The sequence below is a fragment of the Colobus angolensis genome, unplaced genomic scaffold, assembly GCF_000951035.1.
Source record: "Colobus angolensis palliatus isolate OR3802 unplaced genomic scaffold, Cang.pa_1.0 Scaffold98, whole genome shotgun sequence".
In the NCBI taxonomy this organism is placed as follows: domain Eukaryota; kingdom Metazoa; phylum Chordata; class Mammalia; order Primates; family Cercopithecidae; genus Colobus; species Colobus angolensis.
The window spans coordinates 4,322,934-4,350,017 of record NW_012123820.1 but is presented as its reverse complement, the minus strand read 5'-3'; the positions used below and the strand labels follow the sequence as shown (position 1 = coordinate 4,350,017).

General features: G+C 38.9%; 1 long non-coding RNA gene across 1 annotated transcript; it reads left to right on the top strand.

Annotated features, from left to right (window-relative positions):
• The first annotated feature begins 695 nt into the window (after positions 1-695).
• On the top strand, positions 696-26,390 carry LOC105505071. Its single transcript, XR_001000694.1, has 3 exons — positions 696-787; positions 2,379-2,591; positions 25,794-26,390. It is a non-coding gene; the product is annotated as an uncharacterized LOC105505071 (long non-coding RNA).
• The last annotated feature ends 694 nt before the right edge of the window (positions 26,391-27,084 follow it).

The following is a 27,084-nucleotide window of genomic DNA, read 5'->3' as shown; positions in this document are numbered from 1 at the left end:
GGGAAAAGAAGCCGACCCTCAGAGCCGGCGCCCGACTCGCCCGCCCTCCCCGCGCAACTCCAGCTCCCGTCTGATCCCCGGGCGCAAGCCCTGTCGCCCGCTTCGAACTCCTGGGAACTCGGAACGCACCACCCCGCCCCACGCGAGAGGGGGAAAAGAAGCCGACCCTCAGAGCCGGCGCCCGACTCGCCCGCCCTCCCCGCGCAACTCCAGCTCCCGTCTGATCCCCGGGCGCAAGCCCTGTCTCCTCCCACCCTGCCCTCCTACACATGCTCCTCCCCTTTAAAAAAAAAAAAAACTCTTTTCATCCACTTTGATAACGGGGTTTCTCCCAAAGCAGAGCTTTAAAAGGGACAGGAAAATCTGGAATAGGTTAGTCGGCCCCGCCCCTCGTTCCTGCCTGGTTTCCCCCCTTCCCTGCCTTTCCAATGGTCTCGCCCACTCCACCCCTAGCGGGTCCACTGAGGCCCCGGCGCTGACTGAGGCGAGGGCTGCGGGACAATCACGCTCGGCCCTCGCCTCTCCCGGGTGGCGCTCTCCCTCTGGCGGGGACCTGGGACGAGGAGGGGTGGGGAGGGAAAAGCAGGAGGAGGCTGCCCTTCCGTTGCCCATGCTAAAGGTTCCTGTGTAGGAAGCCGGACGCAGCCTGCTGGACTAGTAATCTTCCTCCTCGCTGGGGCGCGGGGGACTGAAGGGAGAGACTTTCTCCTCCTTCCTGTTCCCCGGGACAGCTGTGCTCTCCGAATCCCTCCGTTCTTCCCAGCCCACTTATTCCCCGCTCGCCAAGGCACGTTTGCACAGGCGTTTTTCCTGCTCTTTTCTGTGGGAGGGCGGCTTGGTAGAACGGTCGGCTGAGCTGGGCGAGGAGAGGGGTCTCAGAAGGTTTGCTTTCTTGCTGTTGCTTCTCACTGGCCGCTGGGCTGTCCACTTTCCGCGCCAGGCGACTGGCAACAGGAGGCCATGGATTTCCCCCAACGAGTGCGTTGGTGTTTTTCCTTGGTTTTGTTTCATTTGCATGTTCGTATGTGTAGTTTTATTTTCTTGCCTGTTTCCCTTTGATCGCAGAGAAGGGACCTCGGGAAGTATTAAACATTTGCCTTTATAAGAAGAGCGTCTGTGGTCCACCATGACCCTCGCTCACCCCAGGTGGCTGCCCGCCCTGCCCTCTCCATCCTCCCGCCTCGCACAGTACCGGCGGCTTGACCTTGGAGCCACTGCCACATCGGTTCCGCGGGGGGGGAGTAGGAGGGTGGACAATTTGGACTGTCCGGCGTAGGGCGGCGGATTGTAGGCAGAGGACACCAGTCCGCAGGCCTGACACTATTAATTTTATGTAGGTCCTGTCATCTCCACGAGATAGCCATAAATGTGTTCCAGTAGTAGGAAAGCTGAACAAGGATCAGTCGCCCAAAAATTAGCCTGTCGCAGCTAAACTAATGCGTGCTTGCGGCCAAGACCACGCTGTCCTTGGCTTTCAGTCAATAGGGTCTTCCCACCTTCCGCCCGCTGGATTACAAGGCCTTACTCACCTCCAAGGCTGCAAGCCATTTTACACCCTGCCCACCTCTTTTTTCTTTCTTAACTTCTGCCTCCCATCCAGTCTCCCAGTGCTCAGTCTAGTGCCTTTTTTCCTCCAGCCCTTTTCTCTTCCCTCCCTCCCTGTGCCTGTCTGCCTTTGTCGTCCCCTGTAAGCTTGTCTCCTGCAGCCAAGGTTTTCTATCACCTATTCTCAAGATGCATTTATGAATACACCTTGTCCTGCATCGCTCCGGGAGATCCCCTGATGATGATCATAATTGACAAAATGTAGCTATTGTGACATTCCTCAGCTGTGCTGACACCACCGTTTCCCTTGAGAAAATTTCTTTTTCTATATTCTCAGCCCCTAAACCTAATTTCACTGCTAAATTTAGACAGCCCACTGCACAGCCACTAGCTAATTATCTGTTTAGATAGCACTTTAACACGTTGTTGAGACTCAGTTAAATGTTAAACAACCAAAATTTTAATATCACTAGCCAATTTCATTCCCCTAGGTTTTCCCTGATGGTTCCGCATCTCCAAGAATTTAGCCAACATTTTAAAAGATACCAACGGCTTAACTTGGGTGGGGGCCATTGGGCAATTGCTACCGAGACCATAAGGAATTAGCAGGTTTAGTTCTCAAAAAGATGACATGGAGCTTTAACAAATATATTTCCTCCGTACTTACGGAAATTGAATAGTGGTCTGCTATGATCTTCTCTGACCTAAAGTGAAGAGAGAGCACGGAAGAGCATTATTTATAGATGTTATATAAGCATTAAAAGAGCACCATGCTGGTGTTTTATGTGCATATATGTATTGTGTTCTAACAATAATAATTTGTGTTTATACAGCATCTTCAACTAAAGATGTCAAAGCACAAGCTCACTTCCCACGGAAGGTAGCAATTACTATTATCTCTACTTGACAGCTACAAGAACCTAGGCACAGAGGTTAAGTGCTCTGCAAATACTACCAGCCATGTGTGGTGGTTTTCCTGCCAGAACCAAGTTCTTGCCTTCCAGTGGACACCATTGACCTCTCAAGATTATTCTTTAAGTTAAAAAGTAATATAAGGTAACTCACATTTATATTTTCTATAATAAAAGTGCCCAATCTTAAATTACATTCTCAGATGAATGAATTTTAGACATACTCACCCAGGCTTTCCTGTTGGAAATTTTTACTGGCCACAGAAAAAGATTTTACATTACATATACAACTCATGTTTTTCAAGGGCAGAAATACTTTTAATTTTTTAAAAACCTTTAACATGAGAGTATTACTGCTTTCTGTGCCATTTTTAGTCCTCTAACTTTATAGATAAGTTCACATTTATTGTTTGAGTAACAAACTGTTTAAGGAATACTTAATTATACTTAACTTATTAATATTTCTGACACCATTGAATAACAAAGTATGCATGCATTTTTTTCAGAAAAAAAATTATCTGAACAGAAAGCAACATAATCCTAATGGCAACAATGGTTTCATTGTTTTGGGTTAAGTACTGATGATGTCCATCCTACTTTTGGCTCAAAGATTGTTTGCCAGTTATCAAGGTTCATTAACTCTTAACTAAAAAATAAAGGTTGACATCTTAACAAAGAAGTAATTATGTACAGTGCTGGGCATTTTACATTTGCTAACATAATCCGAGTGAAAGGTTTGAGACTATTATTAGAATTTCATACCTGACTCTGAAACAAAGGAGTTTCCTGTATTTTTATAGGAGAGGTAAGACATGATATACTTCAGCTAATTCTTCTTAACATCAGCAAATTTTTTATAACCTGCTGTGTGAGGAAGCATAGCTTTTCCTTTAGTAGAAGAGGTGAACAATATTTTGTAGAATATTTGAACTTTGTACTGTATTTGATAATAAGCTTATGTTACCCAGTTAGGATCACAGTTTTTGTGAAGAGAATTATGCAAATAATGAAAAACAAACTGCAGAACCACGGAAAAGTCCATTCACTTGCAAAACATTCAACAACCTTACTCTTATTAAATTCTAGTCTTTCTTACTGAAGAGATCTTCCCTGTATGCTCATGTGACTTTCTCCCTCTTATTTCCTTTGAGTCTTTGATAAAATTTATCATTGAGGCTTTCCAGGACCACATCATATGAAAGAGCTGCCCCCACCCTAATCCCTATGCCCTTAACTTGCTTTATTTTCTCCATTGCCCTTACCATCTGACATGTCTCTAATTTACTGTCTGTTCCCTTTCACTGGAATGAACATTCCACAAGGGCAAGCAAGTATCTGTATTTTCGCTGTTAAGACTCAAGTAGGCCAGGCATGGTGCCTCCTGCCTGAAATCCCACCACTTTGGAAGGCCGAGGCTGGCAGATTGCTTGGGTCCAGGAGTTCAAGACTAGCCTGGGCAACATGGCTGTGTTAGTCTGTTCTCATGCTGCTAATAAAGACATACTTGAGATTGGGTAATTTATAAAGGAAAGAGGTTTAATTGACTCACAGTTCCACATGGCTTGGGCGGCCTTAATCATGGCGGAAGGCAAGGAGGAGCAAAGTCACATCTTGTGTGGTGGCAGGCAAGAAAGCATGTCCAGGGGGACTCCCTTTTATAAAACCATCAGATCTCATGAGACTTACTCACTATCAGGAGAACAACACAGGAAAGACCTGCCCCCACGATTCAATTACCTTCCACTAGGTCCCTTCCACAACACGTGGAAATTGTGGGAGCTACAATTGAAGATGAGATTTGGGTGGGGGCACAGCCAAACCATATCAATAGTAAAACCTCGTCTCTACTAAAAATACAAAAAAAATTAGCTGGGTGTGGTGACGTGTTCGTATAGTCCCAGCTACTCTGGAGGCTGAGGTGGGAGAATCACTTGAGCCCGGGAGGTCAAGGCTGCAGTAAGCCAAGATTGCATCCCTGTACTGTAGCCTAGGCAGCTGGAGAAAGACCCTGTCCCCGCAAAAAACCAAAACCAAGACAAAACAAAACAAAAACCCCAAGTACCTAGAATAATGTCTGCCATATAGATTCCAAATTGGATGACTAAATGATTATTATGACATACCGTACTCAACTGCGTGTCTCATTCAGTAGAGGTTTATACTTCTTGAAGGTTTTGAACATAGGATTGATCGTGTATAGTTTTTTAAGCTGGAAGGTGGTTACTCTGACCATTGCTTAACACTCTTGATATAATTGTTGATAGTGCTGTTTATTAAACTATTATCTCTCCACTTCATATTCATAGTTCTGCCCTGGTTTTGTAAGGCTGGTGCTAGGACTCTGCAAACAATGTATCTCCTTTACCAACTGGCTTCCTGACAGGTTCTATCAATAGAGGTTACTGGAGAAAATGTGGACTCCTGGAGTAGGAGAAAAGGGACTTGTTCCTTTCCATTTGCTTCCTGCTATCAGCATCACCTCAGCAATAATAACCTGTCATCCTGTCTTTAGCTGTTGATTCCAGTCTCCCACTTCTTTTACACTCTAAGTCCCAGAGTCCTCATGACTCCTCAAAAGTACCAGCCCCAGCTAGGCTGTTTCTACTTCTCGGAGGTCCAAGCCCCAGATAAGAAGGATGGCTCCTCTAAACTTCTGAGTTCTAATAACACAACCTTTTCCCCTTGTCCTCCTAGCTCTAAGGGTAGTAACAGCTTACCACAGCTTATATCTATGGGTCACCACAGTGTTTCCCTTTTTGGTCTGGAGAACCATCCCCACATCCCTGTGTAACATTTAAATAATATTCCCTTGGTTACATAGTATAGTTTCTGTATTCCTAATTGGACCTCAACTTGTTTTTCAGTGAATATTTCCCCAAATCTTCCCTTCTAACAATTACTTTTTGCTAAGATGAACTGCTTAAAATCACAGAGCCAACATCACTCCATCAATTAATGTAAGTAAAAACAAGGCAAATGAGCAAAATTTATTCTTTCATTGGCAGTAATCCAGGTTAGCAGAGATGGGTTGGAAAGAAGTAAATTTGGAGGTAATTATGTTGTCGTTTCAGCAATATATACGTATGCTTTGTATTTTTGTTGTTGCTCCTCATCCGGGTCATGGTAAAACAAACATAAATTTCTCATTTTAGATGGTTTAGGTGATTTTTAAATGAACTTTGCACTTGAGAATTATTATGAAATTAAAAACGAAAGGAATATACAATTTGATAAAAGAAATAAGACCTTGTGTTTGATAGGCTACTAGGGTGACTATAGTTTACTATAATCTATAGTGTATTTCAAAATAACTAGAAGAGAATAATTCAAATGTTTCTCGCAGAAATAAAAAACAAATATTTAAAGTGATGGATATCCCAATTATACTGATTTTATCTTTACAAATTACATGAATGTGTTGTCACATGTACCCCCCTCCAAATATGTACATCTATTATGTATCAGTACAAACAAATGAAATTTAAAAAATGAGAAAAGAAAATTTGGACTTTTCTCTTAAACTTATAATAAAAACAAACTTACATTTTACATAACTATCTAAAGCCTAACTCTATTCGTAGTATACAACTCCTGTAGAGGTGCTGGTGTTCCAAAAAATATAGTTTGAGAAACTGATATGCAGGCAGAAAGAAGAGCTATACTTTATCATTATGGTGGGTAGGCTAAATAATAGGTAGCTTTAATAAAGATGATTAAACTACTATGTACTGGAGTCTATGTTACGTATTGGACATAGAAAACCCCAAGTCCTGATTCCAAATGCTAATGTCAATATTCTTGCAAACATTGGAGGGATGTACAGTATGTGAGAGAGCAGAGGAGGACTCTCAGGTCTGCCTAAATCAGACTGGGAATCCTTCACAGCACAGATAACATTTGAACAGTCTTAAAGAATGACTAGAAATTTTACATATGGATGGAGGAAAAGCAGCAGAGTGAATAGGAGAATGATAGATGGAAGGTTACAGAGGCATGAATGAGTGTGATGTGTTCTGTAACCCACAAGCATGCCTGTGCTGCTAGAGAGTACCACACAAAGGGGAATTGGGAGATAAGGTAAAAATGAAGTTGGATGGGTAGGTAGGGATTGTTTGTACCTTGTAAGGGACTTTGGATTTTATCTGGCCGATCATGAGAACAAATGAATTTAGAGTAGGGGAATGACAAGATTCGATTTGCTAGAAAAGTCAGAGAAAAATGTGAAGACGGATATATTGTCAGGGGATTTGGGAGAATTATAAGCAGGAGTTTAGTAAAAAACTTGTTATAAGGAGCAGAGTGAATGAAGGTCTGAACTTTCATTCATGGATGAAATAAAGTGATAAAGCAGTTGGAAAGGAGAAAATTAATTCAGGGAAATTTTAGTATTTTAAAATAAAATAGTTTATTTCCAGAGTGGGTTCAATATACGGTGTGGCTACCTAGGAGATAATAATCTAGACAACTGAGAGAAACAAAAAACAAAAGACACGAGAGCAAAGTGATGAAAAACAACACTCAAAGAAGGTAATGAAAATATGAGTAGAGGCAGAGAGATACTAGAAGACAGAACATAGAGAAGAAAATAGGGGTGGAAAACACAAATGACAAAGGTTTACAATAATGCAATTATGATTTTATAAATTAATGAGCAAAGTTTTGGGCAGATTTTATCATTTACTTCCACTAAATATTGTTCCTTGGAGTCTCATGTCTGAGTTAACCAGCTTTATGTAATGTCCAGTACAGTTTGTTTTAACATTGTCAATAACCAAAAAATATTTGTCGAAAGGAAGAGAGGAAGAGAGGGAAAAGAAAAGAGTAGATGGTTTTGCTGTTGTATTTAGATTGACCTGAACTAAAGAAGCCTGGTGTCTGTGTAGGTTCAGTATGGTAAAAAACCACTTCTTCCCCCATGGGTGTTTCAAAAGATCCTGCCCTAATTAATCTCCTAAAACATTGTGTCTAACTTGTACCCTTTGATATCTAACCCAAAACAGATATTCATGAGACACGCCATGCCCCCCAACCCAGAGAAACACATAGAAGGAGTCTGTATAATGTAATGACAGAATCCCTGGAGCCACATTGCCTGGGTTGCAGTTCAAATCCTCACCTTGTAATCCTGGACAAGTTACTGTCTTACTTTCCTCATGTGAAAATAGGGAAAATGATTGTTTCTTCCTCACCATATTTCAGGATAAAATTAATTCATATAATTAGTTTAAAAGGGGCCTAATACATAAAGCCCAAGAAATGTTAGGTGTGGGAGTAGTTTTATTATCAGTAATGTTAATATTAGTATTTTATTATACTTCTGAGACAGGGTCTTTCTCTGTCACCGAGGCAGGAGTGCAGTGACACCATCACAGCTCACTGTAGCCTCAACTTCCCCACCTCAAGTGATCCTCCCACTTCAGCTTCCCAAGTAGCTGGACTAGCAGCATGCACCACCATACCTGGCATTTTTTAATTTTTTGCAGAGATGAGTGGTCTCACTATGTTACCCAAGCTGTATTAGTGTTTTAAACATACATTTAGAAATTGCATATCAATCGGAGCAGCCTGGGAGTGGAATTTTTATTAGGCTTATGTTGCCAACAATCCAGTTGAAATCTCAAAAACCAATTCTGATAAAGTCTGACTTACATTAACCAGACTGTGTTAATTCAGCATCATTCTTTTTTGTTTACAAACCTCTGCAGTTTACCTCCTGAATAACACTCCCCAAGAGGTCTACATTTTAATCCCCCAACCTGTGAACAATATATGGCAAAAGGAGATTAAGTTTGCAGATAGAATTAAGATTGCTAATCAGCTGACCTTAAAAATAGGGAGATTACCCTGGATTATCCAGTTGGGCACAATGTAATCACAAGAGTCCTTAAAAGTCAGAGGAAGGTAAAAGACAAGAGTAAGAGAGATGTGACCACAGAAGAATGGTCAGTAAGAAACAGGTTACTGGCTTTGAAGATAGAGGAAGGGAACAGTGAGGCAAGTAATATGGCAGTATCTAGAAGACTGAAAAGGCAGGCTGGGCGCAGTGCCTCATATCTGTAATCTTAGCATGTAGGGAGGTCAGGGTGGTAGTCCAGGAGCTTGAGACCAGACTGGGCAACATAACAAGACCCGTCTCTACAAAAAATTTTAAAAAATAGTTGAACATGGTGGTGCACACCTGTGGTCCTAGCTACTCTGGAGGCTGAGGTAGAAAGATCACTTGAGCCTGGGAGGTTGAGGCTGCAGTGAGCTGAGATCTCACCACTGCGCCTCAGCCTGGACAACACAGCAAGACCCCATCTCAAAAAAAAAAAAAAAGAGCAAAGACACATATTCCCCTTAGATCCTTCAGAAAGGAGTACAACCCTGCCCATACCTTGATTTTGGCCAGTGATATCCTTGTTAAGACTCCTAACCAACAGAACTATAAGATAATAAATTTGTGTTGTTGTAAGCCATTGAATCTGTGTTAATATTACAGCAGCAGTAGAAAACTAATCCATCCCCCAATCTCCTTATTTGACCAACACTCAAGAACCTTAACATAAAACTCAGTTTATTTATTTGTTTTATCTTTATACTTTAAGTTCTGGGATACATGTACAGAATGTGCACGTTGGTTACATAGGTATACATGTGCCGTGATGGTTTGCTGCACCCATCAACCTGTCATCTACATTAGGTATTTCTCCTAATGCTATCCTTCCCTGGCCCCCCACAACCTGAGAGGCCCCAGTGTGTGATGTTCCCCTGCCTGTGCCCATATATTCTCACTGTTCAACTCCCACTTATGAGTGAGAACATGCAGTGTTCAGTTTTCTGTTCCTATGTTAGTTTGCTGAGAATGATGGTTTCTAGCATCATCCATGTCCCTGTAAAGGACATTAACTCATTCTTTTTTATGGCTGCATAGTATTGTGTGGTCTTTATATGCTACATTTTCTTTATCGAGTCTATCATTGATGGGCATTTGGGTTGGTTCCAAGTCTTTGCTATTGTGAATAGTGCCGCAATAAACATACATGTGCATGTGTCTGTAGTAGAATGATTTACAATTTTGGGGGTATATAGCCAGTAACGGGATTGCTGGGTCAAATGGTTTTTCTAGTTCTAGATCCTTGAGGAATCGCCACACTGTTTTCCACAACAGTTGTACAAATTTACACTCCCACCAAGAGTGTAAAGGCATTCCTAGTTCTCCACATCCTCTCCAGCATCTTTTGTTTCCTGACTTTTTAATGATAGCCATTCTAACAGGCAAGAGATGGTATCCTATTGTGGTTTTGATTTGCATTTCTCTAATGACCAGTGATGTTGAGCTTGTTTTCATATGTTTATTGGCTGCAAAAATGTCTTCTTTTGAGAAGTGTCTGTTCATATCCTTCACCCACTTTTTGATGCTTGTGTGTTTTTTTCTTTTCAATTTGTTTAAGTTCCCAGTAGATTCTTGATATTAGCCCTTTGTCAGGTGGATAGATTGCAAAATTTTTCTCCCATTCTGTAGGTTGCCTGTTCAATCTGATGATAGTTTCTATTGCTGTGCAGAAGCTCTTTAGTTTGATTAGATCCCATTTGTCAATTTTGGCTTTTGTTGCCATTGCTTTTGGTGTGTTAGTCATGAAGTCTTTGCCCATGCCTATGTCCTGAATGGTATTGCCTAGGTTTTCTTCGAGGATTTTTATGGTTTTAGGTCTTACGTTTAAATCTTTAACCCATCTTCAGTTAATTTTTGCATATAGTGTAAGGAAGGGGTCCAGTTTTAGTTTTCTGCATATGGCTAGACGGTTTTCCCGACACCATTTATTAAATAGGGGATCCTTTCCCCATTGCTTGTTTTTGTCACGTTTGTCAAAGATCAGATGGTTGTAGATGTGTGGTGTTATTTCTGAGGCCTCTGTTCTATTCCATTGGTCTGTATATCTGTTTTGGTACCAGTACCATGCTGTTTTGGTTACTGTAGCCTTGTAATATAGTTTGAAGCCAGGTAGCATGATGACTCCAGTTTTGTTCTTTTTGCTTAGGATTGTCTTGGCTATATGGGCTCTTTTTGGGTTTAGTATGAAATTTAAAGTAGTTTTTTCTAATTCTGTGAATAAAGTCAATGGTAGCTTGATGGGAATAGTTTTGAATCTATAAATTACTTTGGGTAGTATGGCCATTTTCATGATATTGATTCTTCCTATCCATGAGCATGGACTGTTTTCTCATTTGTTTGTGCCCTCTCTTATTTCCTTGAGCAGTGGTTTGTAGTTCTCTTTGAAGAGGTCCTTCATATCCCTTGTAAGTTGTATTCCTAGGTATTTTGTTATCTTTGTAGCAATTGTGAATGGGAGTTCACTCATGATTTGGCTCTCTATTATTGCTGTATATGAATGCTTCTGATTTTTGCACACTAACTTTGCATCCTGAGACTTTGCTGAAATTCCTTATTAGCTTAAGGAGTTTTTGGGCTGAGATGATGGGGTTTTCTAAATATACAATTATGTCATCTGCAAACAGAGATAAGTTGACTTCCTCTCTTCCTATTTGAATACTGTTTATTTCTTTCTCTTCCCTGATTACCCTGGCCAGAACTTTAAATACTATGTTGAATAGGAGTAGTGAGAGAGGGCATCCTTGTCTTGTGCCAGTTTTCAAAGGGAATGCTTCCAGCTTTTGCCTATTCAGTATGATATTGGCTATGGGTTTGTCATAAATAGCTCTTATTATTTTGAGGTACAGTCCATCATTAACTGGTTTATTGAGTGTTTTTAGCATGAAGGGTATTGAATTTTATCAAAGGCCTTTTCTGCATCTATTGAGATAATCGTGTGTTTTTTGTCATTGGTTCTGTTTATGTGATAGATTATGTTTATTGACTTGCATATGTTGAACCAGCCTTGCATCCCAGGGATGAAGCTGACTTGATCATGGTGGATAAGCTTTAAAATGTCCTGCTGGATTCAGTTTGCCAGTATTTTATTGAGGATTATCGCATCGATGTTCATCAGGGATATTGGCCTGAAATTTTCTTTTTTGGTTGTTTCTCTGCCAGGGTTTAGTGTCAGGATGATGCTGGCCTCATAAAATGAGTTAGGGAGGAGTCCCTCTTTTTCTTTTGTCTGGAATAGTTTCAGAAGGAAGTGTATCAGCTCTTCATTTTACCTCTGGTAGAATTCGGCTATGAATCCTTCTGGATTTTTTAGGTTGGGAGGCTATTAAGTACTGCCTCAATTTCAGAACTTGTTATTGGTCTATTCATGGATTCGACTTCTTCCTGATTTAGTCTTGGGAGGGTGTATTTGTCCAGACATTTATCAATTTCTTCTAGGTTTTGTAGTTTATTAGCAGAGAGGTGTTTATAGTATTCTCTGATGGTAGTTTGTATTTCTCTGGGATCCATGGTGATATCCCCTTTATCATTTTTTATTGTTTCTATTTGATTGTTCTCTCTTTTCTTCTTTATTATTCTGGGTAGTGTTCTTTTGTTAATCTTTTCAAAAAACCAACTTCTAGATTTATTGATTTTTTTTTTTGAAGGGTTTTTCGTGTCTCTATCTCCTTCAGTTCGGCTCTAATCTTAGTTATTTCTTGTCTTCTGCTAGCTTTTGAATTTGTTTGCTCTTGTTTCTCTAGTTCTTATAATTGTGATGTTAGGGTGTCAATTTTAGATCTTTCCTGCCTTCTGATGTGGGCATTTAGTGCTATAAATTTCCCTTTAAATACTACTTTAGCTGTGTCCAGAGATTCTGTTACATTGTGTCTTTGTTCTCACTGGTTTCAAAGAACTTATTTATTTCTGCCTTAATTTCATTATTACCCAGTAGTCATTCAGGAGCAGGTCATTCAGTTTCCATGTAATTGTGTGGTTTTGAGTGAGTTTCTTAATCCCGAGTTCTAATTTGATTGCACTGTGGTCTTAGAGACTATTATGATTTTCATTATTTTGCATTTGCTGAGGAGTGTTTTACTTCCATTTTTGTGGTTGATTTTAAAACGATTGCTGTGTGATGCTGAGAAAATGTATATTATGTTGATTTGGGGTGGAGAGTCCTGTAGATGTCTATTAGGTCTGCTTGGTCCAGAGCTGAGTTCAAGTCCTGAAAATCCTTGTTAATTTTCTGTCTCATGAATCTATCTAATATTGACAGTGGGGTGTTAAATTTCCCACTATTGTTGTATGTGAGTCTAAGTCTCTTTGTAAGTCTCTAAGAACTTGCTTTTTGAATCTGGGTTCTCCTGTATTGGGTGCATATATATTTAGGATAGTTAGCTCTTTTTGTTGCATTGATCCCTTTACCGTTATGTTATGCCCTTCTTTGTCTTTTTTGATCTATGTTGGTTTAAACTCTGTTTTATCAGAGACTAGGATTGAAACTACTGCTGTTTTTCTTCTTTCCCTTTTCTTGGTAAGTATTATTTCATCTCTTTATTTTAACCCTATGTGTGTGTCTCTGCATGTGAGATGGGTCTCCTGAATATAGCACACCAATGGGTCTTGACTGTTTGTCCAATTTGCCAGTCTGTGCCTTTTAACTGGGGCATTTAGCCCATCTGCATTTAAGGTTAATATTGTTATGTGTGAATTTGATCCTGTCATTGTGATGCTAGCTGGTTATTTTACTCATTAGTTGATGCAGTTTCTTCATAGTGTGGATGGTCTTTACATTTTGGTTTGTTTATGCATTGGCTGATACCAGTTTTTCCTTTCCATATTTAGTGCTTCCTTTAGGAGCTCTTGTAAGGCAGGCCTGGTGGTGACAAAATCCCTCAGCATTTGCTTGTTTAAAGGATTTTATTTCTCCTTCACTTATGAACTTAGTTTGGCTGGATACCAAATTCTGGGTTGAAAATTCTTTTCTTTAAGAATCTTAAATACTGACCCTCACTCTCTTCTGGCTTGTTGTGTTCTGCAGAGAGATCTTCTGTTAGTCTGATAGACTTCCCTTTGTGGGTAACCCGACCTTTCTCTCTGACTGCCCTTTACATTTTTTCCTTCATTTCAACCTTGGTGAATGTGATGATTATGTGTCTTGGGGTTGCTCTTCTTGAGGAGTATCTTTGTGGTGTTCTCTGTATTTCCTGAATTTGAATGTTGGCCTGTCTTGCTAGGTTGGGGAAGTTCTCCTGGATAATGTCCCGAAGTGTGTTTTCCAACTTGGTTCCATTCTCCCCATCACTTTCAGATACACCAATCAAACGTAGGTTTGGTCTTTTCACATAATCCCATATTTCTTGGAGGCTTTGTTCATTCTTTTTCATTATTTTTTCTCTAATCTTGTCTTCATGGTTTATTTCATTAAGTTGATCATCAATTTCTGATATCCGTTCTTCCACTTGATCCATTCAGCTATTGATACTTGTGTATGCTTCATGAAGTTCTCATGCTGTGTTTTTCAGCTCTGTCAGGTCATTTATGTTCTCCTGGAAACTGGTTATTCTAGTTACCAATTTCTCTAACCCTTTATCAAGGTTCTTAGCTTCCTTGCATTGGGTTAGAACATGCTCCTTTAGCTCGGAAGAGTTTGTTATTACCCACCTTCTGAAGCCTACTTTTGTCAATTCGTCAAACTCATTCTCCATCAAGATTTGTTACCTTGCTGGTGATGATTTGTGATCCTTTGGAAGAGAAGAGGCATTCTGATTTTTGAAATTTCCAGTCTTTTTGCGCTGGTTTTTCCTCATCTTCATGGATTTATTTACCTTTGATCTTTGCTGTTGGTGATCTTCCAATGGAGTTTTTGTGCGGATGTCCTTTTTGTTGATGCTGATGCTATTGCTTTCTGTTAGTTTTCCTTCTAACAGTCAGGCCCCTCTGCTGCAGTTCTGCTGGAGTTTGCTGGGGGTTCACTCCAGAGCCTGTTTCCCTGGGTATCACCAGCGGAGGCTACAGAACAGCAAAGATTGATGCCTGCTCCTTCCTCTGGAATCTTCATCTCAGACAGGCACCCACCAGATGCCAGCCAGAGCTCTCCTGCATGAGATGTCTGTCGGCCTCTGTTGGGAGGTGTCCCCCCTGTCAGGAGGCACAGGTGTCAGGGACCCACTTAAGGAGTCAGACTCTCCCTTAGCAGAGCTCCACTCCTCTCTTCCATGTCAGCAGGCAGAGAATAGTTTTATCTATACGTCTGGGAGATCCACTCCTCTCTTCCATGTCGGCAGGCAGGAATATTTAAGGCTACTGAAACTGCACCCGCAGCCATCCCTTCCCCCAGGTGCTCTTTCCCAGGGAGATGGGAGTTTTATCTATAAGTCCCTGACTGGGGCTGCTGCGTTTTTTTCAGAGATGCCCTGCCCAGAGAGGAAGAATCTAGAGAGGCAATCTGGGTACATCGGCTTTGTGGCTCTGTGGTGGGTCCCACCTAGTCTCAACTTCCTGGGGACTTTGTTTCCACTGTAAGAGGAAAACCGCCTACTCACGTCTCAGTAATGGCAGATGCCGCTCCCCCAACCAAACCTGAGCATCCCAGATCGACTTCAGACTACTGTGCTGACAGCGAGAATTTCAAGCCAGTGGATCTTAGCTTGCTGGACTCCGTGGGAGTGGGAGCTGCTGAGCTAGACCACTTGGCTCCGTGGCTTCAACCCCCTTTTTAGGGGAGTGAACGATTCTGTCTCACAGGTGTTCCAGGCACCACTAGGGTAGGAAAAAAAAAACTCCTGCAGCTAACTTGATGTCTGTGCAAGCGGCCGTCCAGTTTTGGGCTTGAAACCCAGGGCCATTGTGCTATAGGCACCCGAAGGAATCTCCTGGTCTGTGGGTTGCAAAGACTGTGGGGAAAGCGTAGTAACTGGACTGGATAGCACCATCCCTCTTGGCACGCTCTGTTATGGCTACCCTTAGCTAGGGAAGGGAGTTCCCCAACCCTTGCACTTCCCAGATGAGCCAACGCCCCACCCTGCTTCAACTCACCCTCTGTGGGCTGCACCCACTGTCTAACCTGTCCCAGTGAGATGAACCGGGCACCTCAGTTGGATATGCAGAAATCATCCGCCTTCTGTGTTGATCTCACTGGGAGCTGCAGACCAGAGCTGTTCCTATTTGGCCATCTTGCCTGGGAAATCAAAATTCTGTTTATTTCTGACTACCTTATCTAGCTTGCTTCCCTAGGCCCTAGGCCCGCTCCATTCCTAAGTAGTCTCTTTGTTTTCCTCATAAGACCCTTTAGGACACTGTTCCACCGTAAACAAACATCTCAGTCTACCTTCTCAAACTAAATGAAACATGAATTTTTACTTTAAAATTTAAGATCTTCTGCAGCCTTTTCTAAAAGAAAGCTTCTGTTTATTCCACTTTCTTCAACACATGTTGCTTGAAACAGGACTGGGTAATCTACTTCTCGACCATTGTTTGTAGCCCTTCTTCAACAACCCCCCTCCCCCACCTTTGGACTTCTGTGTCTATTTTTAAAATTCTGCTTCTACTTGAAGTCCTTGACAAAATCATTGTTTTCCATCTCCTGAGAACTTCTAGTCTCAGTAGGAATTTCTCATTTAAGAGTTTTTTTCTATCCTAGCCTGCTATTTCCCTACCAATTTATCATCACTGTTAAATTTATCTTTGTCTTCCAATTTTTGTCTTCTAATACTTATCTCCAAATCCATTACTCGCATTTAGCTTTTCTTCCTTTATATTCAGACTGGACTTCATAGTAAACTTTTCAATAACGTGCTCATCAGCCCTTGTGTGCCTTGCTAACCCTCACTAATGGCATTCAGCACTCCTGCCATACCTATCAGGAGTAGCTGCATAAAATCTCAACAAGGTGCCAATTATAATTCCTGATATTTCATGGTGTCAAACTTCTCTTTAGGTTCTCAAAGCTATGCAAGAATCTATAGTCATCTTTTTGAAGCCTTTGCAGTGACTGCTTCACATTTTTCCCTTTCTCCTCAAGCCTCCATCCATTTCCTTAGCGTGTACACTCTCATTGGATAACACTGCTTCTTATTTCTCTGAGAAAAAAGCATTCCTAGATGAACTACATCAATTGCCTTCTAATGTGTTGGGATGATCAGACCCAACACCAGGCCATTGGGGCTACAAAGTCTGACAGAGTCAAAGGATTGAGAAAAGAAAAGTTAAGAGTACATAAGGTGGATCCAGAGGGCCAATGCTGGTATGGACGCTGCAAAGGCCCTGAGCTCTGGAAGCCCACATTATTTATTGTTGATCAAAGAAGCAGGTGGTGAGGACTTGTGGATGTGGGGGTAAACAGGTGAGATGTGAGGACGTGGTGGTAGACAGGTAGTGGTGCATCAAGTGTAGCTGTGATGGTTTAGCATTTTCTTTGATGCATATGTAATATGCTCTGCTACCTGAGATAACGGAAAACATGTTTATGAGCCTGAGAGAGCAACCAACAAGTCTGTGCATATTCCAGAGGCCACGAGGGGTTTTATGCCCTGAGCCTTGGATTCCATCCAAGCCAGGAGGGATGTTATGCCCTGGGCTTAGATTTGTGATGCGGCAGGGCAGCCTTCCACTCTTTGGCACAGTGCTTGTTGTTCCCAAGGCCACAAGGGGTTTTAGACCCTGGACTCCAGACATCTTCCAAGATTCTTTTATATTATGACAGACAAGCCAGTCTGTCCTCAGCTTTTCTACCAACACTAATGTAACTTCTCTTGTCACCCTTTCCTCTCTCTCAGCAATAATTTCAAAGTTCGTTGACTGTAGCGTTATCTCCACCCTCCCCCACAAATCAGAACATATAAATGATTATAAGCAGCTGAAGATGGAAGAGCATAGATATAACTCACCTCTTAAAAATAGACCCAACACTGAATATTAGAATTCCTAAAATCTAATTTCAGAATCAGGAACCCAGCTTCAAAGATAACAGACTACTGATAGCTCAGCTGCCCTCTTCTACCCTAGAGTCTTTTTGTTATGGGAATAAAGAGCCGAAGGAGTTGACCTAATAGATAGAATTAAATTGGAGCACTATCAGCCAGCTTGTCAAGGGAATCAGTTCTATTTCTTTCATAATGAAATACTTTAGTGCTCAGCTGTTGCCATTCACTATTTGAAAATATCATTATGGCATAAAATGTATGTGAATATTTGGGTAAACAGATTTTGTTGATTTCATATTCCCAGTAGCTGATACCAAGGTATGCCCCACCATGTCCAACTAATTTTTTAAATTTTTTGTAGAGACAGGGTCTTGCCATGTTGTCCATGCTGGTCTCTAACTCCTGGACTCCCACCTTAACCTCCCAATGTGCTAAGATTACAGATTCCATTGTTTTTATGTTTTGTTGTCTTCAAATCTGTGAAAATCTGTTTTCACAGATTTTGTTGTGTTACTATAACTAGATATGCTAGAACCTCAAGATTAGAGGGAATCTTTGCTCTCTAATTTTTCCTTTTTTTTTTTTTTGGACTCCTTTCCTGTCTATTTTCATAACTATCTTCATGGTTACTTAAATTAATGTGAAATACATTAGATTATTGAAAAATATCTAGGCATTCATGCTTCCATTACAATTATATTAGTCAGGGTTTTCCAGAGATATAGAACCAATAGGATACATAGGTAGGTAAGTAGGTAGGTAAATAGGTAGATATATGATTGATTTATAGATAAATGGATAGGTACATAATAGATAGATAGATAGATAGATAGATAGATAGATAGATAGATAGATAGATAGATAGGATTTATTAGAAGAATTGACTCATGTGATTATGGAAGCTGAGAAATCCCACCACAGGCTATCTGCAAGCTGAAGATTTTGGAATGCCAGCATCATGGCTCGGTATAAGTTTAAAAGCCTTGGAACCAGGGAAGTGGATGGTGTAATTCTCAGTTTGACATCAAAGGCCTGAGAACCCAAGGTGGCGTTGCCACTTGTATAAGTCCTGGAGTCCTTAGGCTGGAGAGCCTGGAGTTCTGATGTTCAAGGACAGAGAAAGGAGAGCATCCAACCTCCAAGAGAGAGATAGGGGAAATCTTTTTCTGTCCTTTTTTGTTCTATTGGGCCTCCAGCCAGTTTGATGGTGCCTGCCCACATGGAGGCAGATTTTCTCCACTCTGTCCACTGACTGACAGGCCAGTCTCCTTTGGAAACACCCTCACAAACACACCCAGAAGTATTGCTTTACAAGTTCTGTGGGTATTCCTTAGTCCAGTCAAGTTGACACCTAAAATTAATCATCACAATGAATATGTCACTTTTTGGTAAATTTCTGTATAACATAAGAGAAATCCCTGAGAAACGGACTCTTTTGTCTATGGTAAAATAACCATTCCAAGCAGTTTTTGTTGCTGAAGAGATTATTAACAATAAATGAAGGAACTGCCCTTTTGCATACTCTAATAGAAGATACACTGCATATATTCAGCAAGTATTTATTCCACATCTTCATGCTCCATCCAGTGGAGTTGTAGCAATGAATAAGGCATATATGTCTTTCATTTCTATGACTTTTCAGTTTGGCATGAGTGGTAGATATTAAATGAATATCATCATTTAATTATTTAGTCTCAATTTTATGAATGTTATGAGGAAAGGCACAGGGTACCACAGGATACATACGGACGGAACAAAATTAATATGTTGGAAACAAAAATAGCTTTGTTGATGAACTGTTGTTGTTTAGGCTAAGACTCAAAGGATAACCCTTTGGAAAGTGTGTGTGTGTGTGTGTGTGTGTGTGTGTGTGTGTGTGTGTGTGTCTTGATAGAGTGGTTTAAAAGCCAAGTTTGGTTAATTTGAAAAATTAGAGTAGGAACATGTGCCTTTTATTTGATCCCCTCTCAATCACAGGAGCTGAAAGCTTTCAAACTACATTTTGTTAAGTCTTTGGTAAATACATTTCATATTAATTTCTGTTACAAGGCAGCAGGAATAGGCACAGTGCCTCCAACATATCAAAGGGAAATAAAGGCTAGTGGAAGGGGATAACAGATTCCTGATCTCCAGGTAATATTTCATTCATTGAAATGGTTCTTGGATTCTGTTTTTCCGGATGTACAGTGACTAATACAGGATAGAATAATGGAGTAAGAGCCCAATGAGATCAAAAGGGACCAGGTAAAGGATATTCTTATGGGTTGTATGAAGTATATTGGATTTCATTGTAATAGCAATGGGAACCCATTGAAAGATTTGCAATAGAGAAGAGATATCATCAGTTTCCCATTTTTAAAAATAGCAATGTGACTGCCATAGAGAGAATGGATTTGGTGAAAATAAGAGTGAATTCAAGAGTGGATATAAGAATTTAAATAATAAATGATGGTAGTTAGATCCAAAGTGAAAAAGTGGAGAAGTTGACAGAGCTGAAAAGAAATTGATAGGACTAGGGGCTTGGTTGGATTTAGGGGGTAAGATGGGAAAAGTGAAGGATGATTCTAAGATTTCTGACATGAGCACTGGGTAGATGATGAGGTAATTCACTGAGATAAGACAATTTTAGGGGCAAGTATCATAACTTTGAGTTCGAGTTGCATATGAGATATACAAGCAGCTATGCTGAGTACAGTTATGTAAGTAGATGTAGAACTCCTAACATCAATCTATGCTGGGAAGTAAGTTTAGAAGTCATCAGCAAATTGATTATATTTCCAGCCATGTAAATATATGAGATCTGTTAGGACATGAGCATATTGTGGAAGAATAAGGTCTAATCCTGAGAAATGGGAATATTTAAATGACATGCTGAAGAAAAGGTAGTGCCAGAAAAAGAAAATGAAAAGTGGCCAGAGGGGAAAAAGGAAATTAAAATGTAGCATCATAGAAACAGAGGGACAAGAATATTTCTAGAAAGAGGAAATAATTATGTTGAATACTATGATTGAATGAATACACTGGTAATCTCAGCAAGAGCAAGTAGCAGAAACCAAACAGTTGCTAATATAAACAGACACTGAATTTGTTTAAAAAGAAGTTAGTTAATTTATTAAATCTCTGAAAGGTGTGGTAAGCCACATTAGAGTCCAGCAGTGAGAAACAATGCCCAAAACCATGTTGCAGAAGTAATCAAGAGAAGATACTATTGATGCAGCCAGTGGACACTAGCTGTCACATTTGGCAGCAGGGAGAAGACTTGAACTATTCATTAGACACCACTTTTTACACTGCTGCCATGGTCACTTCTGAAACTCAGTTTCCCTGCAACTGTCACCACCACAAAAGACTTTCTTGAGGGCTGCATTATTTACAAGCCAGTGCACCTGACCTACCTAGTAATGGAAACAGAAGCTAGGTTGAAACTAATGGTGGAATAAATGGAAGATGAGAATTTGAGAAGAAAAAGAATACAGTTGACATTTGAATGATGCAGGAGTTAGGGGTGCTGACTCTCTGCACAGTCAAAATTCCACATGTAATTTTTGACTTCCCAAAACTTAACTACTAATAGCCTACTGTTGGCATACTGATAACATAATTGATTTACATGTATTTTGTACGTTAAATGTATGATATACAAGAAACTAACCCAGATAAAAGAAAATGTTATTAAGAAAATCATAAGGAAGATAAAGTATACTTACTATTCATTAAGTGGAAGTGGATCATCATAAAGGTCTCCATCCTCATCATTTTCACATTAAGTAGGCTGAGGAGGAGGAGGAGGAGGAAGAGGAGGGGTTGGTCTTGCTTTCTCAAAGTTAGCAGAGGCAGAAGAGAATCCACATATAAGTGAACCCATGGAGTCCAAACCCATGTTGTTCAAGGGTCAATTGTAGATAACTTTTCCAAGACATTTAAAAGAAAGGTGAGACAGCAGTGACTAAAAGTCAGCATGACATCCACAGAGAGTTTTTCAGGATTAGAAAGATCTAGCAAGTAGGGAGAAGCTAATAATATTAGGAAGTTAGAAGGTGTTTTAAGATGTGAGATTACCTGAGTAACAAGACAATAGTGCTTACTATTACAGTATTGTCTAACGTTATTCTGAGGATGCCAAACATAGAAAATGAAAAAAGAATTTTGAGGTTTAAATATGAGAAAGGAAGAGGTTTAGATTATTGTGATTTGCAGGTAATATAATTATATTTGTGAAAATCTTAAGACAATTAACTAAATACCTTTTAAGATCAGAATTCAGTAAGGTGACTGACTAAAAAATTTGTATACAGAAATTAGCAGCCCTCATATATTGAAACAACAGCAAGTTGGGAGATCTAATAAAAGACAAAGTCCACTTACAATACCAATGAAAATGATAAAATACCTAGAAATGATCTTAACAAGAAATGTGTAAAATTTATTTGAAGAAAACTTCAAAATATAAATTACAAAAGTAATAGAAGAAACCATAAGGTTTTTTGTAATCATGGATTAAAAAAGGGTTTTCCAAGTATGTAACAAAAACCAGAATCCATCAAAGTAAAACTTTAATAAATCTGATTATAAAAAATTTCCTGCATGGCAAAAAAAAAAAAAATACAACACACATTAAAAAAGCCATCTTTACATATAAATAATGTCTACAATTCAATTCTCTAAAAATATAACATGAGAAAATAGGAAAAGGATGTGAACAGAGAAAAGGAATCACAAATGGATTTTAAATATTTGAAGAGGCTCAATCTTATAATAGGCCAAATGTTAATTAAAATTATATTATGAAATCAGCAAAACCATTGTGATGGCCCTGTGTTGGGTGAGTTTTACTGCTTGTTGGGGCTTAGAAAACACCCCAAAATGAAGGCTTCAGGAGTAACCTCAGAAGCAAAGGTGTTTCTTTGACCTTCTCCTATCCTCCTGTCTCTGGCCTTTCATTCTTCCTTGAGGTTAGCCACAGAAACTAGAATCCATCTTTCCCAAGGCAGATCACAGAAACCAGAGCCCCTTTCCCCTAAAACCAGCCATAAAACTTAAAAATATTACTCCAGTTTGCCCCAGTGTCCCCATTTTCTGTGTAAAAATTGACCATAAAGAAATTATCTGACTTGTCTTGTTTGATTGTGGATTATAAGACTTCCATTCCAGAGAGGGTCCTGCCCCATATCTAGAAGGAAGAAATGCATGCTTGAGAGGTCAAGAATCTAGGCAGACAGACCTTACTGGGTTTCCCCATTCAATCTATTAGCATTAGATCATATCTTTTGGGTCCAGTCATATTTCTACATGTACATACTACATTTAACCTAAGCATAAAAATAGACAGTTTTCCCTGTTTCTTTGGGTATTCATTCTGAAAGCACTCATATACATAAAAGTGTAATCAAATAATTTTATATACCTTTTCTCCTATTAGTCTGCCTCTTAGTGATTTTCAGCAAACCTTCAGAGGGCAAAGGGGAAGGTTTCTCATGGCCCCTACACTCTCATACATTTTTGGTGGGACTGTCATTTGGTTTGATGTCTATGGAGAATAATTTGGCAATATTTATCAAAATTAAAATTGCGTTTACCCTTTAGCCAAGTAATCCCATTAATAGGAATTTAACTCGTAAATATATTTTTAGATATGTGAAATAATGTACAAAAATACTCATTGCAATGTTGCTTATAATAGTAAAAGTTTGGAAACAATGTAAATGTCCATCAGTAGGGTCAGATTAAATAAATTATGCAACATTCATAGTTTATATTATGCAATTTAAAAAGAATGAATCAATACTTTGTGAATTAATATTGTGTCTAAGGTATATTTTAGGTGAAAAAAGCAAGATACACCACAGTGTATAAAGTGCATTGCTTTTTTTTTTTTAAGCTTGAGAAAAAAATATTTATATGGATTTACTTAGGTGTGCATAGAATATCTCTGGCAGGAGACCTGCCCCTCAGAGAAGGTAGATTACTGGGGCTAAAAATAAAAAAGAAATTTTCTGTCATAATCCCTTTGTAATTTTTGAAATTTTAGACATTTGAATATTTTGCTTACTGAAAACAGTTAAAATTTGAGCAAAAAGTATAAGATTCCTGGAAATATATAAAGGAATAAATGGCAGAATAGTGGAGACACTGACTTTGCATATAAGAGGAAACATTTCCTCCATTTTTACAGATCAGAAAGAATATAGGGGAGTTGTAGCATTGATTTGGTGCAGGAAGTTGAAGGGTTAAAGAAATTTTTTGCTTGATGCTTTTTTTTTTTTAAGGGAGGATGCAAAGTCATGAAAGTATAAGAGATGAGTAGAAGTTTGAAATAATTATTGTGAATATAGGAGAGTGAGTTGACTATAGGAGTGTAAAATTGCAAGGCAGTATTAAGGGCCAAGTAAAGGTTAGGCATTAGAGATCAAAACTGATTTCTATTTGCTCAGTTGTCTAATATTTCACCATCAACTCTTAACTGGTTGGGGTGAGACAAAAAAGTTAATGAAAATGAGATGTTCACTTTTCTTGCTAAGAGGAAGACTGAAGACAAGATGATCTCTATGAGTGGAAGAATACCCTAAAAATGGGTGATTAAGCTGCCAGGAAATGCCACCCTGGTAGGGAAAAGTACTGTTTGACTGTTTGCCATCATCTGTCACAAAGAGACAAGAACAAATTTACAAAGATTTGCTTACACAGAAGCAACACAAATCCTATTTGGTTTTCCTAAGTTCTCAGAAGTTTTGTAAGATCCTGACTAGTTTAAGCTCTATCTGTAAAAACTATAAACAAGTTGTCAGTTTGCAAACTCCTTTTTACTCATTTGTTACTCATGTTAAATTCAGTATAATAAGAATCTATTTTGAGAGATTTCTTAAAGGAACTTTAAAAAGAATAATATGCTAAACTGGATTTTAAAAATATTCTACCATTTAAGCCAAACTTAGAAGCAGAACTGTTATTTCTTGAATCACACTGATTTATAATTATTACAATGTTTAGTAGAAAGAATGTGTGTATGTGCTGTTCTTGACATATTAACTTAAAAATTGAAGGACATAAAAATAATAATGAATTCTTATTTTTAAGCTTTTCCTCTTGAATATAGCACTCTGTTTCTGTTCACTGAAAATGTCTTTTAAAATACTAATTTTTAAGATTAAAAATAAATGTGATTTCTCAGTAATTTAATCTTCGGATGTATTAAGTGCCTTTTGTTATTTAAAACTCTTAAAATTATATGTGAGAAGATCCAATAGCTTATTTTTATTATGATAACATGGCCTCCTATTGAAATTGAAGGTAATATTCATTCCCCGAAAGTCTGTTTTTGCAAATCCTCTTAGAAAGTTCTTTAAAAACCTCTTACTTTATTTATATGCTTATGGAGGTAGTTCCCAGTCAGTGCCCAAGCATTGCCTCCCACAGTGATATTGAAATAGTAACAATGAAAAGGCTGCTTCTTCAGAGTTCTCATTGAAAAAGGAATTTTCTTTATGCTGGGTGCAGACTGAGAACTTGATTGATAGTCCTTTAGATATTCTTCAGTGATAGGCCAGTAGTTCTGTATGTATTTGTATGGGAGTATAAATCGTACATTCTTACAATACAAAAAATTATGTGGCTTTCCATATAGGTCCAATGGGAAAGTCCCATTGCATTGACTAGGACCCACACTTGTGAAGAATTATGAAAACACAGAGCATTTGCAACAATATATATAATCATGTAAATAGTAAACTAATAATAAACAGTAAACTGATAACAGCAAAATATATTTAAAATTTGTACTGTTACATATCTTCATTGCACACAAAGGTAATGCTATTTTAAAAAACAAAATCAGAAGCTTGAAATGTGTACAGTACTTCTTTTATTGCTTATGAATACAATTAGGCCAATGTACTTTTTGAATCAGATAATTTTTTGACTTAAATGGGTTCAATCCTCTTCTCCTACTTTATGCACAAGGAAACAGGCTTGTAGAGAAGAAAAGATTTCTTTTCTCACCCATTGCTAGGTTTTTGGCTTAGGCCCCTATTAAAAAAAAGAGGTCAACAAGAGAAAAATCACCAATGTTTATTTACTATAAAGTTAATGTGACGTGGGAGACTTCATAAAGAAATGAAGATCTGAAGAACAGGTAAACCTATGTGTATTCTATGCTAGGTTTAATGGAGAAGTGGATAGTCATGGAGAGGTATGATTGGACTAAGTGGGTTAGCAAGGCAGGTTTGTACAGATTCTTCTCCGTGTCACTGGGTCTTCACAGACAAGAATATTTGTTATTTCCGGGAATGGGAATGGTACTTCTAAGATGTGGGTCTTATGACCTTGCTTCAGGGAAGGAGGCTGGGAGAAGGTCAGAGAGTAACTCCTGCCTCTGCTATTTTCTCAAATGCCAAGGTGACATATTTTGGGGTAATATGTCCTTAACCCCATCGCTTGCAAGTTTTTGCCTTATTCAGGGACTTCTATCCTCTTTCTTTTGCATTCTTTTTAACGCAATATACTCATGGCAGAAATGCATCTGTGAAACTGTGGGTTTCACCTTAGTCAAGTTTGTCTCCACAGGCATGAGTCACAAAGGGCCTCAAAACCACGTTAAAATTTAGGATCTACTGTTTTGCTTCTGAATGTGAGAGCCTATACTGGATCTCTGAAGAAAACAAAGATGAGATGAGGTTCTGATCCCTTGGACTTCATGAAGTTACGTGACAGAAAATACGATTGTCTAGCCGACACTTTACTGTGTGAAACCTTCATCTTCTGTTCCTGCTGAATCCTGAGGGACAGAGTCAGGGGCCCTCTGACTCACGATTAGGGTTGTCAGGGTGATACAACAGCAACACCATAGGCTTTGGTGTCAGAATACCAAGTTTTGAAGTTCAGTTTCCCCAGTCACTAATTTTCAATGAGCACATACATAATTTGAAATCTGAAAATGGATAATAGTGCCTACCTACTTCAAAAATTTGGTTTGAGAATCAAGTGAAATATTAATGTATGTTTAAGCATTTTATGAACAAGGAAGCAAGTTATAAATGCATTATCTTGTTAATTTAGTCATCTTACTAGGGGTGGTCCAATGTGGGCCTCCTTTGAGGTAGACTGTATTTCATGAATTTATAACAAAATTCTAAAGTTTAACCAAGACAGTATCTGGAAAAATTACTTTATCATGTTTTTATGTTTTGTGTTCACTCTGTTGCAATAACAACACAGATGTAAAAGGATTTGAGTCTGTTTATAGTATTAATCAGATTTCCACTCTCATTCATAGTGAGATTTTAAAACCTTTTCTTATACATCTAAAGGAAAATGTGTCTGACCCAGTGTTGTTTTCTTTACCCTGTCACTTTATTTAGTATGCCTCATTAGCATCAAATAATAAGGTATTTTATTTGGGGTCTTATCTCATAGTATTAGAAAATGCAATCTTGCTAGGTGAAATTGGTTTCAATCCTAAAAAGCTTAATATTTCTTTTCTAACAAATAAATGTTTATCCTTTTTTACAACATTCATTTTCCAGATATGTAGATTTGCTCAGAGGTAATATTATATCAGAAGATTTAGGAGAGTAATTTGTCGAGAATATATAGAATCATCCTCACATATTTTTCAATTTTTTAATTGTTTTTGCTTTTTGCCTCCTTTTATTTATATGTAATAATTTACATATTTGTGGGGTACATTTGAGTTTTAAACTCACAGCATGTATAATGATGAAGTCAGGGTATTTGGAATATTCATCACCTTGAGTGTTTATCATTTTTACATGTTAGTATCATTTAAAGTCCTCTCCTCTGGTTACTTTGAAATATACATAAAATTGTTGCTTAGTCACCCTAGTCCGTTATCAAA